The 21,673-nt window shown below is 34.7% G+C and overlaps 1 protein-coding gene and 1 pseudogene across 2 annotated transcripts in view; one reads left to right on the top strand and one right to left on the bottom strand.

Annotated features, from left to right (window-relative positions):
- The window catches only part of Klf12 (KLF transcription factor 12), a 426,606-nt gene that overhangs the window by 2,660 nt on the left and 402,273 nt on the right, over positions 1–21,673 (top strand). The window lies entirely within an intron of this gene.
- LOC113189344 (peptidyl-prolyl cis-trans isomerase A pseudogene) lies at positions 14,993–15,299 on the bottom strand (annotated as a pseudogene).

The following is a 21,673-nucleotide window of genomic DNA, read 5'->3' as shown; positions in this document are numbered from 1 at the left end:
AGGAAATGGCCCTGGGATAGCATTTGAGACCTTGACCTTAGCAACTCTTGGCTGGTGGTTGTTTACTACTGCTGCAGTTTATGCTTGTACTGACAGGGAAGGGACTGCAAACAGTGCATTCACTCTTCTAGGCCCAGGGGAGAACAAATCAGGATGCTTGATGTTCAGTCCAGAGAGCATGCATCAAACCTAGAATATCTAGAGTGTTCTGGTCATGTAAAAATATATGTATTTCTCAGGGATTTCTTCTGGTCTCCGGAGAAGGGAAACATGCATTTTCACAACCTCAGAGTGAGTTTTAGATGTTATATCTTGAAACAAGCTGTTATCAACTTAATGGGATAATTTGATCTTAAACATAGGTGTGTTTTATTTTAGCAAAAATGACTTAAGTGCTTAGGCCTTCAGGCCTGTACTAAGGGCATTTTGAATTGGAAATGTTGGTTAATTAAGAGTTTTGAGTAACCTTACCCAGAGAGGCAATGTTGTTAAATAGTTGTACATTGGACATTTTCTCCATCATGTAAAATGAAAAACATGAGATTTTTGCATTTATACAAATTAAGTAATATTACGTGAATCACATTAAATTGGGATGTCAGATGGTTTGTTTTCTTGGTATTTTGAGAGAAACAGTATTTTCAGTGTCAAGTTTGTAAATGTAACTACTTTGTGCATTAATATGAAATAGTTGTACAAAGCTAGTAATGGCACAAACTCATTTGAAACTTACAAATTTACTCTTTTTTTGGGTATAAATAAGTTTACCCACTTGTGTTCCAATATTGATTAATGAGCAAAACTAAAAGTCTCAAAATAGTTTTGTTAAAATTGATACCATTGTTATCTTTTCTGGTGAAGGAAATAACTTTCACTTTTATAAATTCTGAGGTGGATTGCAGTTGCCTGTGTCATTTACATTTTGAAAACACCATATGATAGTGAACTGGAAATATCTGTTTTTGCTCAGTGTTCATTTCTTTTCTTTTTTTTTTTTTAACTCAAAACTTAAAAAAAAACACACATTTTTTTTCAGCCTACAAGTTATACACATCATTCAGCTTTAAATGTGAACAAAATTTAAGGGTGAAAATATTAAAATTAAGTCAGTGGCAACACCCTATAACCACAGCCTTAACTCATCTACCACAACACTCTTCCCAGAAGCAGAATGGGAGTAAACAGATGGGCCTTGCCCTGTGCCCAGAAGGTCAACTGCCTTTGGCCTTGTCAGACCTGCTTGGTTTCTAGATCCCAGCGCCTGCCAGAGAGCTAGCTGTCTGACTTCAACCCGCCAGAATTCATTTTCAGGGCCTACACCCGCCACACCCCATCTGATTTCAGCTACTGAGTTCCTGTGGTGGAGAACACATGCTGTGGATTAAATGGTTACTCTATATTCTCAGTAATTATGTTACAAAAGGACTTTTCGGTTTTGGGTGTTTATTGTCATAAAGTAGCTACTTGACTAGTCGTATTGCTCCATAAAAAAATTGTTTTGGTCTGTTACAAGATTACAGGACGTTCACCCCCAAAATTCTACTCTGGTATGGCTTTTTTTTTTTTAAAAAAAAAAAAACTTAAAGTCATACTTTTGATGTTAATCTTTTTGATTAATTGATTTATTTATGTATTTTTTTGTATATTTACCAGTGGACTAACTGGACTGGTGGTCTAAGCAATATTTGTATAGAGGGAGTAAGCAGAAAACTCTTGCATTTGTCTTCCTGCCTGGAACCAGAGAAGGAACACGTTGGTTGGAGAGCTTTGGGATAGTTTTGTCATCCCCAATAAAGGCCGTGGAAGCTACCATAAGAAATACTTTCGGGCTTTGACAGCTAGAAATTGTGTCCCAAGTGCAACATCGGCATTTTATAATATATGCAGGTTTTCCCAGGGATTTTTGGCATGATGTGTATGTATATGCTACGTACACATATTCACTTTTTTATGTATATTTAGTATTATGTATATTTATGCATGTGTTTTTATACGCTTTGTCTTTATATATATCAGCTCATTCCGTATATGTTGACTAATAATTACAGTAAAAAGCCACACATGAAGAGAAAAGGGGAAACACACACAAAGTATCTTTTTTTCAAATTCTATGTTTAGTAATATTATTTTCACTTTGAGATTAATTAATATTATTTTCACTTTGAGATTAAATCTGCAAAGAAAATAAACATAAAAGGCTACTGTGATCAATTAATGTCAAAAATGAAAAAGAAAAAAGCCTCCATTCATTTCATAATCAAGTTCCCTCTAAGACCATTCATCCTAGAGGCAGGACTCGCTTCTGTGGCAGCCGTGTCTCAGGTTGAGTCTGCCTCTCTCACTTACTAAGTCTGGATGACCTTGGTCAAGTTTCTTAACTGTGTGAGGGTTAAATAAGGTAATGTGGATAAATGTCACTTTGTAAAACTATAAAGTACTGGTGTGACAGCTGATTTGACAGGAAAACTACTCATGTCCTTCCCTTGTCCCTCCCACAATGTCCCCCCCCACCAAAAGGGATGGACTTTTCCAGCTTCTCAGAGTGAGCATATAAATTACACTTATGGAGAAGGAATTTCTGAGTGTGGGTAGAACACTGCTGGCAGTCAAAGGTCATGAATTCCATTCCTGTCTCCACCAGAGATTTGCTCTGTGACCTTGAGAAAGTCACTGTTAAAAAGTTTCTACATAGCTCCTATAAAAGTCATTCACTAGTTACATTTATAAAAGGCAGGTGAGGTATCTAAACTTGGCAAAAAATAAAATACATAAAAGTGCCTTTTACAAAATCATTTACAGAAAATTAAAAGTAAGTACCAACAATGATTCGAGATTGAAAACCTCTAGACTACCTTTTAAGGAGTCCACTGAAGCTTCTCTCACTAGACATTTTTTTTTTTTTTTTTTTTTTGATGGTACTGGGGATTGAACCCAGGGCCTTGAACATGAATAGGCAAACACTGAGTTACATCCCCAGCCCTTTATTTTATTTTGAGATAGGGTCCCATGAAGTGCCTTAGGCTAGTCTTGAACCTGGGATCTTCCTGCCTCAGCCTCCTAAATTGCTGCGATTACAGGCGTGTGCCACTGTGTGTGCCTAAATATGTCCTAAAAAAAGAAAAAAATAGAATTATTAAATTTGTGATATATGCTAGTACAGCAGATTGAATTGCAGCTTCCCCAGCTAAGTCAAGGTTCTCTTAATTGGTATGTCTGAAACATGGCTTATAGTGCATAGTAAAGAAAGGTAGGTGAATGGAGATCTTGAATGGTTATTTGAAGATTTTTTTTTTTTTTTAAGAGAGAGTGAGAGAGGAGAGAGAGAGAGAGAATTTTTAATATTTATTTTTTAGTTCTCGGCGGACACAACATCTTTGTTGGTATGTGGTGCTGAGGATCGAACCCGGGCCGCCCGCATGCCAGGCGAGCGCGCTACCGCTTGAGCCACATCCCCAGCCCGGTTATTTGAAGATTTATTAAACACATTTTATTTATAGTACACATTTTAGCATCACCCACATTTCATTACACATGCAAGTTTGAGGAAATTAATAACTAATTTATGTGATTTCTCCCCACCACATATTCTCCAGTTAAAAAGACACAAAAACATTTTTTTTTTTTTTAACCCTCTGCCTAAACACTTTATTCTTACAAGAGCAAAGAAACAGACTGATACTAACTCATCAGTGTAATTCATTTAGACTCTTCCGGTGTCACAAGTACATTTCTTCTCAATTCTGTTCATGTTACAACTATCACTGTAAACATCAGCATTATTTTCTGCAGAACTCTTATTTATTATCCCCTGCTTTAGAAACACGCTGGGTTCCAGCCTGTGTTCTCTGGCTCCTTAACCTGTGAATTCCTTCTGGTGTTAATTGCTTGTTGATGTGCCTTGTTCCTCCCAATAAGAAGCCCCTTGAAAGCAGGAAATGAGTTGTCTTCATAGTTATTTCACTGGCATCTAATACGGTGCCTAACATGGTGCCAGATATGTAGTAAGTGCTAAAATACTTACTAGAAAAATAAATTGAGGAATAGTAACTGTTATAGTGCATGCAAACTGTCCTTTGAGTAGCTAAATGCCACTCTCACAGTCTTTTCCTACCTGTCATATATCTCTAGTTAAATTGACTGATATTCAACTCTACCAGCCATTCCTCAAAATCGTTGCATTTTCCTGGAGAAATAAAAAGTTTTTCTTACTGCAAAAAGAAGCCCTGTAGTGTAGTGGACTCAAACAGTGCAGGATAAACCTCAAATTACCCAATTGTTAGCTGTCTAGCTGAGCAAGTTAATTCTCCAAGTTTCAGTACTCATTAGTAATTAAAAAGGAAAATAGGAACAAACAATGTCAACATCTGAATTTAAAAAAAAATATTTATTGTTTAGTTATAGGTGGACACAATATTTTATTTTTATGTGGTGCTGAGGATCACACCCAGTGCCTCACGCCATGGTAGGTGACCTCTAGCCACAACCTCAGTCCAACATCTGAATGTTTTTGAAGATAAAATGTGCATAAAGCTTCTAGTATAGAACTCTATGTGTTTTAAATGCTCAATAACTATTAGTTTGCTGTATCATAATGATGACTCTCTTAAAACAGCCATTCATAATGAGTAGTAGCAATAAAATAAAACAACTACTCTTTATTGTGTGGCCACTATAGTACCAAAGTTAGGACCTGGACTTTTCATGTTAGTTTATTTGCTATATATTCTTCAGTAAACAGGCACTTGTAACCCTTGGCTTTTGTATAGTTTACTTCCAGATAATTGGTGTGTGGTATGTTTGTGGTGGTATCCCAAAGTTCCTTTTATACACTGAATTTTGACTTATCATCATCATTTAGTGAATCCATCTTTTGAACTATTTTGTGATGGACCTTTCTTGCCAAGTAACAGCACCCCCTTACTTTGATATTTTGGTAGTAATTTAAAAAATTATTTGAAAATGTTCTTGCTTTTTATCTTTCTTATTTTAATAAAATGAACAGAAAAAAGGGAAAAATGAAAGTGTTGCTTGTAGTTATGAAGAACACCATTTATTAGCTTGATACACAATTGAGGCAATAATCCTTCAGTGTGCTGAAAGTGGTAAGTCTTCACCGAAAGTGCTTAATGGAGTTGAGCTGATGAATTGTGAAAAATAATAAAATTATAGAACAGACAAAATGCCATACAGATATTTTTAATGACTCTATTTAATAGAATGCATATCATTATGGGCTTTGTAATTTCCTTTTTGTCTGTGGGACTAATCTCTAAAACATAAGTCTAGTCTGCTACATATTTGGGTTTTGTACGAGTTTTCAGAAGTGTACTATATAAAATTTGAGATTCTTTCATTATTCAACAAATATTCATTAACATTTATGTCATATAATATATATCTACAGCATACTTTATATATATACATATATACACACACACACACACACACACCCTATGATATATATCATGGTCTTAAAACATATAGGTCATATATACTATTTGTTCTATATTATGATTTATTTTTTATTTTACCATATATTATGATATCTGTGTTATTTTATTTGCTATATTATGGTTTTTGCCTTATAGATGTGGAAGCAGATTATGAGTGAAGCTAAGTAATAAAGTCATGGTCAATAGCTATTTTACAGAGATTTGAACTTTAGAAAACCCTGAGCTTTCCTCTTGTATTACTGTCATCTTCAACTGGCATTAATTATAACGTTCTATTATGATGGTATAGAATATAGCAGAAGTGGGAATATTATACAAATAAATATTGTTTACTGTCTATATTACTTAATTGGTTGTAGATTTTATTGGTTTATTACATTTACTAGGATATATTTACTACAGTATTTACCTACATACAGAAGCTTGCTGATACATGTACTAAAAAATTATGAGACCTAATCAAAAAATTTATTTTAGAGGGTAACTACTACAGGATGTTGCACAATAGTGATAATAGTAGATCCATAAATTCTGGATAATATCCATATTGCTAGGTGTTGGAGCTATTATGGTGAGAGTTATAAAAGTAATAAAACATTATTTTTGTAAAAATGCTGCACTTATCCATTTGACCAAAGCTTTTTTAGCAAGATATGGAATCTTGTAAAAACATAGGTAAGACTTCATCATTAATAAGCTGAAAATCAAAAAGGGAAAGTAAGACTTATGTGGAAAAGTATAATACAAAATAATTTGTGGTTAGTAGACCAGGTGCTAGAAATTGTTTAACCAAAGTCCATGGGAAGAAAAGTGTTCATATCTAGGAAATCAAGGGTTTCAAGGTTTTAGTAGATATGTGACAAAAGTCTTTTATGGATAAAGTTTACTTTTTTATACAAAAGTAAAGCAAATTTGCAAACAGGTGAATGCAAACTAGAAACATTTTGGAAACCATGATGATTTTCAACTACTTTTTCTGTTATCTTTTAGAACTGATGGCTCTATAATGTTTGGCCAAAAACTTTTCTCATTTGTGATATTACCAGAAAATTTTCTTTTCCAAAATTAGATCCTAGGATGTAGTTGCCAGTAGAGCCAATAATGAGTTTAGAAGAGACTTATTTGGGCTATAATAGCAAAAAATAATAATGATAACTGATTAGTAAAATTTCAGCAAACATACTTTATATCTAATGGAAGTTCTTTCATGTTGTTGATGGGCTCTGATGTATATTTTATTTTTTACCTACTAGGAACATTTGCCTTGATCCAAAAACTTTAAAAATAGGAATGAGAATTTTTTAAAGAACAATGGAGGACAAACTTGATAACCCAACCAGTTGCAGTTGATCACAAGTGTTGTCAGAGGGGATATTTAGAAAGTAACTTTAAAGTGGAGGGATATTTCAAGGGTGACATCCTCTGGAATAGGCATTAGCTCTTCCACTTTAAATGTGGATATAAGAAACTTTGGCAAACATACAAAATACTTCATTTAGAGAGATTATATAGAGAGCAATGGACACTTAATGAGTATATATAAAAGCATTAATGGATTTCTTATTTTATAACGAGCGTGCTGTTGAGCATGGTGGGAAGAGAGTACTGTGGATCATACTATACCAAGGCTCTAGGCTGCAGCAGTTACCTTGTATTTTAATTATAAATATCTTGGAAATTAGTATAGTTTTGAATACTTGAGAAATGTGGTAACCAAATAATTGCTTAATGCTTGGTGGTTCACAGGGTGGTTTTAGTTGGATAGTTGTGTAAGATGGACGGGACTCATGTGACTCCTTTTACTGATGAGCATATTCAAGAGAAGGTAAAATAAACTGGAAAGCAGTTCGGTCATAACTAGAACCTTGACTGCCAACCAGTTTTTGTTCCCATTTCACTCTACTGCTGACTTTACTTAACTTTTTACTTAGTCTCAATAAGCTGAAATTTTGAAAGAGCACATTGCACAAAACAGGTGTCATCTTCTCTTTTCTAGTTCATATGAGATGCTAGTGAATATTGGATGAATTCTTATCTCCTTCCATGGTGCACTAACAAGAGGCATGTAAAAACTCAACATAATCAGCTCTGGAAGGCATTGTGCAATTAGAGACATCCATACTCTGAAGGAAATTAGGGAGATGGTCATTACTTTCCAAGTGCCAGGGCTTGTGCTAGATGCAGAAAATATGAAGGTCTATAATATATGGGTTTTGTTTTGAATTACAGGCAGATCAGGAATACAGCAGTGTTGCTGAGCTCAAAGGAAGGGCCAACCTAGTATATATTCTGGTTCAGTTTATTTTCTTCTTTTAGATTGTTCATGCACCTAAAAAGTAGCTTGGATATTTTAAAATTTATGCATCAGTCTTTTTAAAGTGCTTTTAATCTTATCAGAAAATCTTTTTCCATTTATGCACATATATCTCTAAGTTCTTTTTCTTTCAGAGACTGTTTGGCACATTTATTGTACATTAGATGTGTTTGATACATTTTAAAGAGGCATTATCTCATTTAATGTTTCCAATCAATTTATAGATAGGTATTTATGGTATTTAAATGTGAATTCATTTTTACTTTTCTGATTCCAGTTTTTCAAAGGAATGCAACTAAAGATTTTAGGAACTAAGCTTTGTTGGCAGAAACTCATTTTAATGGGTGGTGTTTACAAATATATCTTTCTCACAAAAGCGTGTACTCTTGTATGGTGGCGTTAAGATTCATTTTTAGCATTCTCCTTTCTCTTTTACTTAGCTCTGCTTTTTTCCCCTAGCCAACAATAGCATTCCATTCATCTATAACTCATGTCATTGGAACTCTTGGGTATACTTGTATATTTTTCTCCATGTCTATAAGTATTAGGAACATGTTCACATACAAGTTTTATTTTGTTATCTCTTACAGCAAGATTGTTTTTAAACTCTTTTTCATTCAGAACTGCATAAGGAAAATCCTACTCAGCTGTTCCAGCTCTAATCCATTAAAAAAACTGCATAATATTTTAAGGGTCTAAGGTACAGTTATTCCAGTGTACTCAATCATACATTAACTGATGGTTGATACTTTGCTTCTGGTTATTGCCACTAAAGCCAATGTGGTAAATATCTTTAGAGCCACACATGAATAGATCTATGGGATAGATTCTCAGGAACAGTATTATCACTCTAGCTACACATGTGATATTAGTCTTCATAAATGGTGTGACATTGCTTTGAAAAGGATATAACAATTCACATGTTAACCAGCAATGCAGGTAAATACCCTTTCCCTGAGATTCTCTCAGCAGTAGGTGATACTTTTTCAGGCTGATGATTGTGTAGTTGTATCTAATTTTCACTTTAATTACTATTTCCTGATTGCTATGATGTTGAACATCTTTTCCTAAGTCTATAAGAAAATTGGAATTGTTCTAAGAATTGCCTTTTCATATCCTTTGTCCATTTTTTTTCCTCTTGGGTGGTGGTTCTTTTGTGGGAATTCTTTATATTCTAGAGCCAATAAACATCGGACATCTGCATGGCAGATTGTTTTTTCATAAACTGATCTTTTGTCTCTTTCCTGTTCATAAGGCACCTTGGCTATATAACATTTAAAATTTTTACATAATTGCTTCTTTCTTTGGTGCCTTGTTTTGTTTAAGGTTTACTCTGTTGCTAAAATGGACATATAATCTATGCCCAGATTTAATTTTTCATTCCATTTTGGTCTTATCTTTGACCCCTTTGGAACTTGTGTATAGTGTAAATGGGGGAATCCCTTTTAATTTCCTTTCAGATGCATACCATTGTGTCATCATTTTCAAGAGAATATAACTTCCAAATTTGTTGTGTCTTATGTTCTCTTACATTTCATAGTCCCAGACTTTTTCTTAGTTATCTGTTCATGTGTAAAGGAATATGTTATGCATGCTGCCACCTCCCTTGGGGAAAAATATATGAAACCCTGTTATAATTATTCTAATTGAGATTATGTTAAATTGTATATAATCTTGAGATAATTAACATTTTGATGTTATTAGCGGTGTGTTATATTATCCCAATTCAAGAATGTGGATGGCTTTCCATTGGCTCGGTGTCTTACTTTTTATACTTCAAGAACATTTTATTTTTTTGTGATGGCCATTTTCTCTTTAAATTTGTTTCTGAATACCTCATAGTTTTTGGCTAATTTTTATCCATTGACATAATATAGTTTTCGTTTTTAATCTGTTCATGTAGTGAATTTATACTAGTTGATTTTTGATTATTGTACCAGTCTTGGACTGCTTGTATAAAATTAATTGATCCTGATGGATTATCTTAAATAGAATTGGGTGTGATTTTTCTAATATTTTGTTAAGGATATATTTATTTTTAATGGGAGGTAATGGTCAGTAGTTTTTATTTTTTCTCTTAAGTCTTTATTCAGCAAAATATATTTTTAAATTTCTGTTGTGATTTCTTCTCTGACCCTGGATTATTTAGAATTGTGTTGCTTGTATTCAGGCATTTGAGGACTTTTCTGATGTCTTTTATTGATTTCTAGTTGAATTTCTTGGTTTTTAGAAAACATACTTTCTGTGGTTTCAATCCTTTAATACTTTACTGAGATTTACTTTACGGCCTAGAATATGGTCTATTTTGGTGATTATTACATGTGGAATTGAAAACAATGTATCTACCCTATTAGGTGAAGAAATCTGTGAATGTCAGGCCAATTGGTTAAAAAGTTGTTCAGATGTTCTCTAAATAATCATTTTGTTTTTTGACTCCTTATTCTTTTAGTTATTGGAAAAGAAGGGCTTAAGTATTGAGATACCAATTGTGAATTTGATTTTTATTTCAGTTTTATCTGTTTTTGTATTTTGAAGCTTTGTTACTGGGAACACACACACACACACATATACACACAATTGCTGTGTTTTCCTGGTGACCTGATCTCTTTATCATTATGTAATGTAACTTTTTCCCATATAGACAACATAAACTTAGATATTACTTTTTAAAATACTATCTTAATATCTCCCACTTTCATGTAGAATACTTAGTCATTCACATATCATTTTTAAATTTAAATTTTTTAAATTTATAAAAATTTTTATATAATTAGATTTCTATCTTTAACTTGGTATTTGTTTTCTATTTATTTCATGTGTTCTTTTCTTCTATTTTATTTTTTCTTGTCTTCTTTTGGCTGGATTATGTTTTAGTATTCTTTTTAAAAATATTTATTTTTAGTTGTAGTTGGACACAATACCTTTATTTCACTTATTTATGTTTATGTGGTGCTGAGGCTCGAACCCAGGGTCTCAAAAGTGCAAGGTGAGCCCTCTACCACTGAGCTACAACCCCAGCCCCATATTTTTTAGTATTCTATTTTTATCTCCACAATTGGCATATTAGTTGCATCCTTTTGATTTATATTTTCAGTGGTTCATAGAATTTTTAGTATACATCATTAACTTTATACATTCTTCCTTCAGTAATATTTTGTGGGTTCTTATATGATGTCAGAATCTTGTAAGAGGATACTGCCATTTTTTCTCATTATTCTATATATTTTTTACGTGTTAGAAACTAGACCTTTTCTAGCTATTGTTTTTAATAGTAACTTACCTTTAAGAAATTAAGAATTGTAAAAAGAAGGCGCTTCTTAATATATACTCATATTTTTGCTAGTTCCAGGGTTATTTCATTGTTTATACATACACTTCTCTCTAGTATCATAAGCTGAACTTATTAGCAGATGCCTGTAGTTCTAGGCACTAAGGAGCCTGAGGCAGGAAGATGGCTAGAGCCCAAGAGTTTGAGGGCAGCCTGGGCAACATTGTGAAACTCTATCTAAAAAAAACAACAGCCACTACAAAACAAAGAAGTGCTTTCAGTGTTTCCTACAGTGCAGGTCTGTAGGCAGTGACTTTTCTCAGGTTTTACTTGTCTGAAAAAATGTCTTGGTCTTTGTTTCTGAAATATTTTAGCTGGGTATTAAAGTGAGGATTGACAGTTTTTTCTTATTATTTAAAAGATGTTGCTCTGTTATCCTCTGTTTTACCTAGTCATGAAGAGAAGGTTTCTGACATTCTTTGTTCCCTTAAATGTAATGTCCCCTGCCCCCTTTACCCCTCTCTCCCATTTAGCTTCCTTGAGGACTTTTTCTTTTAAGTTAGGTTTTCAGCAATTTCAGTCTGATGTGGATGGATGTATTATCATTTGTAATTGTCCTCCTTTGTGTTCTCTAAGCTGCTTTATCTGTTGTTTGCTGTCCTTCCTAATTTGTTTTCATAAATTATTATGTCATCTCTTTTCAAACATTTCCTGTGACCCCCTCCCTCCTTCTTTGGGACTAATGTACTTACAAGTATATTAGACTGATTTGTATTGTTCCACTGATCTTAGCTCCTCTGTACTCCTTCCCCATCTTCTTAATTTTTAGTTTGAGTTCTGTCAGTTGACCTTCAAGGTTAGTAATTCTTCGTGTTGTGTCCAGCTATAAGCTCAGTGAAAGAAGTCTTCATCGGTGACATAAAGTTATTTATTTAGCATTTTCATAAGAGTTTTTAAATTTTTCTACTCCTTTCTGGATTTTCTGTTCATGCTTTTTCCCCTTTAGATCATTTTAGATTTTAATCATAGTTATCTTAAAAGTCTCTATTTATAGTTTGAACATTATTGCCATCTCAAGGTCTGATTGTATTGACAGCTTTATCTCTTGACAGTGGGTAATTTTCCTTGCTTTGTTTCTGTGTCTTAATAGAACAGGAGAGATTGAGAATAATTATTATGCTGAAAATGGACATGCTTCCCCACCCTTACTGGAATTGAGACCAGGGGCATTGCACCATTCAGCTGTATCCCTAATCCTTTTATTTATTTATTTTTTTTACCTTGGCAGGGTAAAAATAAGTTTTTGAGTTTGTCTTGAACTTGTGATCTTCTTGCCTCAGACTCCTCGAGTATCTGTGATTACAGGTGTGAGTCACTGCATCTGGCTGAACGTGCCTTTTATTCAGTAATGTGTGTTAGTGTCAGTGGATGGGGGAGGGACAAAATGAGTCACTTGGTGAACAGATTTGCTGAGGTTGCTGTTGCTGTTGAACTGTTAGCTCACCAGAGAGTTCAAGTTCTTCTAGGAATGCTTTGTTTTTACCTTGAGTCTTATAAGACTTCAACTGCCATAGAGATTTCTTTCTCAGTCTTCCTGTTATTCAGCCAGCCCTGAACTCTAGTGATGTGGGACTTGGGTTGGGATCTCTGTACTTTTACTTCTGCTTATCCTTAATCTAAGTGGGTTCCTGTGTGTGTATGCGCTGGTGCCCACAATTCTCATACACCAACTGCAGTCAAAGGTCCTGTTTACCTACACCTGGGGTTGGGACCTGTCAGCCTTCCTGTGCTTTCTCCCTGTGGTAGCCAACCTTTGCCTTAAAGTGCAGACTTTTGAGCAACTGCGTTTCCTATCCCTCTATGCATATGGCAAAAATCTTTTTTTGTGTGTTACTGCAAGATTCTGAACCTGAATGAGTTTCCTGCCTTCACGTAGGAGCAATGAATTTTACCTAGTATTCAGTGCAGAGTAGAATGTGTGTGATTTTGATATCTCCCTCCACATACTCTTCTCTTTCTGGGGAGAGTGACAGGTAGAGTTTCTTCTGTCTTTCTCCTAGTGACAAATGTCATCTCTTCCATTAGCAGCAGTCTACTTTTACATGGAAGAGTCAGAATTATTTCTTGTCCCCTTCTCTGTGGCATATGACTTGGCTTCATTTAATAGTAGTGTCCAGCATGAGGCCAATTTTTGTGCTTGTGCTCAAGTGGTATATCCCTACCTGCATGCCAGTACTTCCAAGGGAGGGACTCTCTTAGGTCTCTTGTTATTTTCTTATCTTTTATCTTAGCACCTGAAGGATGTTTGTGCAAATAGTGACTGAGTGCCTGTGGACTGTCTTGCTTGTGTCTTCTTGGAATACTAAGTTGTTTTGCTAGTCCACATTTAGCTTTTACAACTTTGCCAAAGTTTTAGTGGTTTTCTTGCCTTTTTTTTTTTAAATAAAAAGCATGTTCTTAGACTTGTGATTAAAAAAAAAAACGAATTTGCTATTTTCTTTTTAAAAAAATTTTTTTAGATTTTGATGAACCTTTATTTTATTCATTTATTTATATGCAGTGCAAAGAATTGAACCCAGTGCCTCATACATGCTAGGCAAGTGCTTTACCACTGAGCCACAGTCCAGCCCCAAAATTTGCTATCCAGATAACCATTTTTAGTGTGAAGTTCAGTAGTGTTAATTGTATCCATGTTATTGTAAAACAGATCTCTAGAACTGCTTCATCTTATAAAACTGAAATTCTGTACCTGTTAACAACAACTCCTTATTTCCCTCTAACCTGAGCCCTTGGCAACCACTGTTCTACTTGTTATTTCCTATCTGCTTTTATGATTATTTACCTCTTTATTATTTTAGCCAAATGCAATGTTCTGTTTCTCTGTAATGGGGACTATCCACTGGAATGTTATGCAATGGAGTTAAGTTCATCTGGTTGTTTTGTAAGTTCAACTTTGGGCTCAAAAACAATGATTTTGTAAGGCTTTCATCATATAAAAATTTTCTTTCTATAACTATTTTAAATGTCTTAGTTTTATTAAATGCCATTGAACTTTATTGTAGGTACTTTTTCATATCCTGATAAATCATCCATTTGTTCCTTCAGTTGACAGTTATAAATGGTTGTATTGTAAGATTTGTTGGCATTGAACTATCCTTGCATTATAGAACAAAGTCTAATTTTTCATAATTTATTACTTTTGTATAAGTTGATTCATTTTACTTGCAAAATTATAATAACATATAGAATATTACATCTATAATATCTGTAAGTGGGATTAATCTATATAAGATTGCTTTTTTTTTAAATTGAAAATTGAACCTAGGAGTGCTTTACTAGTGAGCTATATTCCCAGTCCATTTTATATTTTATTTTGAGACAGGGTCTTGCTAAGTTATTGAGGTTGGTCTTGAACTAAGTTGCTGAGCCTGGCCTTAAACTCATGATCCTCCTGCCTCATCCTCTTGAGTGGCTGGGATTATGGGCATGTGCCAACACACTGATTATATAAAATGTTTGAATAAACATTTTGGTGGTTATGTAAATAAATTGAGAAAATATTCATGACTTTTCATGAACTGTAATTGGAACTTTACTTCCTTAAAAACAGATGTGAACTTTTGTGTCTTGGCCTTATTTTTGTCCGTTGGTGATATATATTTAATTTCTTTGACAGTTTCTTCCATGTATTTGTCCATTAACATTTTTAACTTTGTTTTTCCACCAAGTTTTAGCTAGGAAATTACCTGTTTATTTATTTATTTTTGTTATTTAGTTTTTATTTTATAATTATAAACTTTAAAATCTAGCAGGAGTTGGGAGGGAAATAAGGAAAATATGGAACCCGAAGAACTGCAGCGAGAGCACAAAAATTATGGGATATTATGAGCAGATGGGGTGGAGGGGTGCTCTCCTGAGATGCAGACAGAATAGTTTGGTGGTTAAGATAAACACAAGTCAAATGTATTGGAGTGACCCACAGTTGCTAATGGCGATCTTCTTGCTGGTGTTGCCATTCCCAGACCCCAAGCAATCCACGGCTTCCATGGTGTTCATGCCCTATTTCACCTTGCCAAAGACCACGTGCTTGCCATCCAGCCACCCAGTCTGGCAGTGCAGGTGAAAAACAGGGAACTGTTGTGTTTGGCCCAGCATTTGCCATAGACAAGATGCCAAGACCTGTACACTTCAGGATGAAGTTCTCCTCATCAGACTTGCCACCAGTGCCATAATGGCGTGTGAAGTCGCCACCCTGACACATAAATCCTGGAATAATTCTTTGAATTCAGGAATTGTTATAATTGAATCCTTTCTCTCCAGTGTTCAGAACATGACAATTTTCTTGAATAAAGCTGTCTTTGGGGCTTTGTCTGCAAACAACTTGAAGGAGACGAGGCCCAAGGGCCCACCATTGATGGTGATGTCAAAGAGCATGGTGGGGTTGACCAAGGCTGACAGAGAACAACCATGGGGGAAGCCTCCCCTTTGCTTTAGGCTATTATTTTTTTTTTAATTTTTGCCTCAGGATAACATGTAATAGTCTCATTAAATCATTACATTTGTTCTATTGACATGTGTGGTTTCTTTCTTATATCTCATATTATTTTTCCTCTTAAATGTTCTACAACTTTGCTTTTATACTCTTACACATTTTTATAAAAATCTTTTGGATTTATTCACCAATTATAACATGTTTTTCCTTGGTTTTGCTCTCATGACTTTTAGTAATGCATATATATATTTAATTCTCTGCAGTCTTTTTCTTTTCTTTTACTTATTTTTTAAAAAAGGCTTCAAGACTGTGAAAGCATTAAAGTTAGAAATACTGTTCTGAACAAGTCCTTTGTTGTATACTGTATCTGACGTTCAGAGATTATAACTTTGTCTTAGCTTTTCGCCACTGTGACCAAAATACCCAACACGATATATTTATTTATTCATAGTTGTAGATGAACACAATACCTTTATTTTTATTTATGTTTTTTTATGTGGTGCTGAGGATCAAACCTAGAGCCTCACATGTGCTAGGCAAGTGCTCTACCATTGAGCCACAACCCAGCCCTCAAATAATGCTATTAGGGGAGAAAGAAAACACATGACTTCCTTAAGACACCACCACTCTTTGAAAAGCTTGTAATGCACTATCATCAGTAGAACATTTCAGCAACATGCAAAACTCTGCTGTGTGCAGTGTGAATTGACCCTGTTAGATGGGATGTCCTGGGTTGTAGGGAGCTCAGTAACTGAATGGATACACAACTGCTTTTATTGAGATTATATTTTTCTTGAAATCTTTTTTTAAAAACATTTATATTTAGGTGTAGATGGACACAACACAATGCCTTTATTTTTATGTGGTGCTGAGGATCGATCCTGGGTCCTGCCCGTGCTAGGCGAGTGCTCTACTGCTGAGCCACAATCCCAGCCTCTTTTCTTGAAATCTTTGAAAACAAAATAACCCTATGAAAACTCTAATTTTCTTTCCTTTTCTCCTCCCATTTGGATGGACCTTTGGTGCACTTTGGCTTCTCCCTCATTTTCCTCTTGTAATCTGCTGGTTTTGCTGAAATGTTTGCTACTTTTTTTGTCAGACCATGTTGAGAATTTTCCTTCTTTTGCAGATCCTTGCTCGATGATATCTATGTGTACCCAGAACATCAATTCTGATGTAACTATCATACATGCAATGGCTTATTTCCCATTACTTCTCCTTTTCTTTCATCCATCCTTAGCAGGAGGTCTCAGTACTGCTCTGATTCACTTATTATTTGGTTAGAATGATTCAGTGTTTTCATTGAAAGGTTATGGTGGTATAATTATCACTGAATTTTTACTTATCCTCAAATATTTCTCACTCAGATCAGTGAGTAGACTTAGGTTCTCTTTCCTTTGTTCCCAGTTTATTGTAGGGTGCTATGCTGCTATGACCCTGGATCTCTTCTTTGTAATAACGTGTGTTTCCATTTTGATTAGGCTTCCTTTGTATTTGTGGTAGATTGTAGTTGGTTCCATGGTGTCCCTTTCCCAACAACCTGTCCTTCACTGTGAGGCAGTATATGCCGTCTCTTCCTACTTCTAGCTAGGTTGAGGTGTAGTGAGGTGTAAAGTAAGGTGTGCTGGAGACTTGGGAGATTTCTTTTTTTTTTTTTTTAATTGGGATAAAAGCTTGAAGACAGCAGACACAATATTTGAAATTATAGTATAGGGTCTACTTTGCAAGAGAATGAGTTGACAAGCATTTGAAAGAAAGTGTCATGGTAAGTAAAATGAAAAGACAGAATAGAAATGGGTTCCTCATGCCTTTTGAACTACTAAACAGCTCTACCCCAGAGGAAAAAGGCCTCTATTTAAGACCACAAGGGCTTAGATGATTTTTCAGAAGCAGTTGATGCATTTCTGATGGTTGTAATAATAACCTTGCTTTTTATTCTGAAAAATTGTGTTTTGTTTTAATTATCTTGGGAATGTAGGAATTTTGCTGGGGCATGACTCAATGTGTACTTCTTTCTTATCAATCCACCTTCTTTCTTTGTGACCCTTTAGGTCTGCAGACACATGTCTTTAGAGCAGGCAATTTGAATAAAAACCTTAATTATTGTCTTTCATCTTTTTTTTCCCCCATTGGTTTTATCTTCTTCATGTTTGGTCTCTTGAATTTCTCTTCCAAGTACTGTGTTTTATCTTTTTTTTTTTTTTTAATCTTTATACTATGTCTTTTCTTTTTCTTTTTCTTTTTTTTTTTTTTTTTACCTTATTCTTTGGAAGGGGTGTGTATGTGCAGATGTGTACATGTGCATCGACCCTCTTAAGCTCTCACCTTTTTACAATTAAGGTCCCTGGGAAACTGGATTTGTAAATTGGCCATTAGAGATGAAAATGTATCAGGAGACTTGTTTAGTTTCATTTTTATATCCAGTTTTGAAACTCTGTTGACCATAATTTAATACATTCAAGGCGTGGTTAAGCATGCATTTCTCCTTTGTTGCACCAACCTATCAGCCTTCATAGCTATCGGCCACTTTGTCCTTGGTTTTCTTATTCACCAAGAAATGGATTAACTTCCTGGATGGGCAATCATAGTATTCATTCGTAGGAGACTAGTTAAGTATCATTCAGAAAAATACTGAGCTATCTTTTGCAACCTAACTAATGAAGTGCTTACAAACTTTATGTCTGTTTTGGTGATCCTTAAGAATTTTATTTAACATAATTTCATATGTAGTATGTTCCCTAACAGTTTACCAAATTTCACAAAAGTCAATAAGCATCGCAAAGAGATATGGCTTATTTAAAGAGATTAAGACGGCAGGCTGAACCACAGACATTTTAAATGTTTTTTTTTTTTTTTAAGATCTTTTTTTCTTGCGCAAATAATTTAATATATGGGAAAGGTGAAAGAATAGTATAAGAAACCCTCACTTTCCCAGGCTAAACCTCAGCAATTCTTGGGATTTTGCCATCTTGTTTCAGAAATCCCTTGGTTTGCTCTTCTTTTGCCCCTTTTAAGCTATAAAGCTAATTTCAGACATCATATAACTTTACTAATAAATAAATACTAATAAATAAATACATAAGTAAATAAATTTATTATACCTGTCAAACAGATAAGAGATTGGACAGAAACAAACAAAAAGCAAACCCAACAACCCATGACTCACTTCATTTGCCACAGTACTTTTGTCCAGGCTAAGAAATTGACATTGGTAGGTTGCTGTATTTGGGTTTCTTCATTTTTTCTATTAATATCTTCTTTCCTTTCCATTGTACAGATCAGGTGCTGCATTGCATCCAGTTGTCCCATCTGCCTAACTTCTCCTATTCTGTGATAGTTTCATAGTGTCTCTCTTTTCCGTGATCTTAACAATTTTGAGGAGTACTGGTCATTGTTGTAGAAGGTCCTTTGGTTTTATTTCATCTGATGTTTTTTCTCATGATTAGACTGCATTATGGGGCTTAGAAAAAAATATCAGAGGTGAAGTGCCCTTCTCAATGTAATGTGTCAAGTTTCATTAAATCATTGCATCCTGTCTTGAGATCCACAGGATGCTATTTATGATGTTAATCTTTGTTTACTTAAAGTAGTGTTCTTCGCCAAGTTTCTCCACTGTAAAGTTACTTTTTTCCTCCTCATACTCTTGTTTCTTATTTTGAAACCAGTCACTAAGTCTTCTTTACCCTTAAGGTAGTGTGTAGGGTGAAAATAACTATACATAGTATTTAGAATTCTATAGTTTTTTTCTTTTCCTCCACTTATTTTTATTTTTATTTTTAAATCAGTAGGGACATATGTAGGTTTGTTTTGTACATGGATTCATAATATAATACCATGTTACTCAGATTTTCCAGCTTTGATTAAAGAGCTCTTATGTGTTTGGTAATAACCCTGTGCCATCCCCCTATTCTTTTGTGTCTGAGCACTTTCTTACTTTCTGGTGTTACTGGATTCCACAGGCTCATCTGGTGCTTCCCCTGCTGCTGCCACCAAACCAGTCATTGTCTGTGGGTCTCTGGTTCATCTTATTGGAGAATAGTATTTAGAAACCAAGATCTGGGTGCTGGGTATTGTTTGTTCCCTCCTGGGGTAGATGCTGTTTTCGTTGTGAACCTTTGTTGGTCAAAATCAACCAATTCCTTTAAATCTTATTTTTTCAGTTAACTGATAATGGAAAGACCAACAATTCTATTTGATGTGGAAACCTCATTTTGATCAATTACTTGAATTTTCATAACTTATCCTGTTGTGATAAGAGTAGAAAAAGTAGGTTTCTCACTGAATCTTGCAGCAAGGTGACTGCCATTTTTCTCATATTTATTCCTTTCTAAATCTTTATTATTTTGGTATGTTGGTATATGTAAGGAATATTTTATTATGAATTTAAGCCTATGGATACACTGTACTGCTTGCACTATTTCATAATTTGCTATATATACACACATATATTTTTAAATTTTTGTAGTAAAGGACAGGATGCCTTTATTTTATTTATTTATTTTTATGTAGTGCTCAGGATCAATCCCAGTGCCTCACTCATGCTAGGCAAGTGCTCTGCTACTGAGCTACAGCCCCAGTCCCATTGCAATATATTTTTGTATATTAATCGTAGTTCATTAGTCTCTTTAGTTAATGTAAATCTTGAACAGAATAATTATTTCAGCCATAATTAGAGTCAAAAGAAGTTTTGAGGGGCTTGGGTTGTGGCTCGGCAGTACAGTGCTTGCCTAGTGCATTGGAGGTGCTGGGTTCCATCCTCAGCACCACATAAAAATAAATAAATAAAACAAAGGTATTGTGTCCAACTACTACTAAGAAAATAAATATTATTAAAAAATAAGTTTTGAAACTGCTATCTTAATTTCTAACATTCGAAGACCATTCTAACATTCGAAAAATCCTGCTTTGGAATCTTAAACTGTGTACTGGGAACAATTATAGTCATGGAAATCAACTCATTCTCATTGAGTGTTTATAATGTGCAAAGGATTGTGTTTCGATAAAAAGCCTAAAATCTTGAAAAATATGGCTTTAATACTTGGTAAGTTTACTTAATAGTTTGACTTTCCACCACTCAAGTAAAACCACACTTGCTGTAAAACATTCATGACTATGTATGAGGAATTTAAAGAGATCGAAGCCTCAATCAGAGCAGGTCTTTGCAAAATTACTGTGTGAATAAGAAGAGTGTTGCATTATGAGGCAAAAAAATGTATGTATTTCTGGACTTTTTCCCCCTAGGAACAAAGAAATAGTCTCCATTGATCTGTTTTAGGGCATTGTGTAGAGTAATTCTTAGAGCTCAGCAAGAAAATGCTGTTGAAGCTTTCCCGCTATGCCTCAGTGGTTCTTTTTTCAAATAGGACTTTGGCAGAGAAGGAAAAGAAATAGTGTTTTCTATTTTCATTTTTTTCTCTCTTTTGGGTTTATCTATAAGATAAGTTTATTTTATATGAGTCTGAGATAAGAAGCATATATTTACTGAGTGTTCATAATAGTCAGTTGAATGGTGACTTTCAAAAAGATGTGCCCATATCTAAATCCCTGGAGCATGTGAATGTTACCTAATTTGGATAAGGATATTTGCAGATGTAATTATAGATCTTGAGATGAGAACATCCTGGATTTTCTTAGTCCAGGGAAAACTCAATGACAAGTTATCTTGTAAAAGCAGAAGAGTAAAAGATGATGTAAAGAAGAGGCCGAGAGAGATTGGAGTGGTGTGGCTGCAAGCCACAGAGTGCCAGGGAGTGACAGCAACTGTTAGATGGTGAAAGAGGCATTGAATGGATTTGCCCCTAGAGCCCAGAAGGGAACTGTGGCTTTGCTGTCACCTTCTCCAGAACCGTGAGGAATAATTTCTCTTGCTGGCCATTAGGTTTGTGAAAAACCCACTATGGGGAGGGCATTATAATAAATGCTAGAGGCAGAGCTGAGCCACACAAAGTCTTTGCTACTTGGATTTTTTTCTTTTCTTTTTTTAGCAGAAACATTGAGGTGTTAACACTAAGTTGTATGGCAAAAGTTCATACTGAATGTTCTGAAACCATCCAAGGGTGCAACTAACTTTGTTGATCCGGAGGACCTGGTGGAGTCGATGAGAAGGAAACATTGGTGCTGGGCTTGAGGGGGGACTGAGTGTGATA

Source organism: Urocitellus parryii, chromosome 2 (assembly GCF_045843805.1).
Source record: "Urocitellus parryii isolate mUroPar1 chromosome 2, mUroPar1.hap1, whole genome shotgun sequence".
Classification (NCBI taxonomy): Eukaryota; Metazoa; Chordata; class Mammalia; order Rodentia; family Sciuridae; genus Urocitellus; species Urocitellus parryii.
The sequence above is the reverse complement of the archived record's forward strand: the minus strand, read 5'-3'. Positions and strand labels throughout refer to the sequence as shown.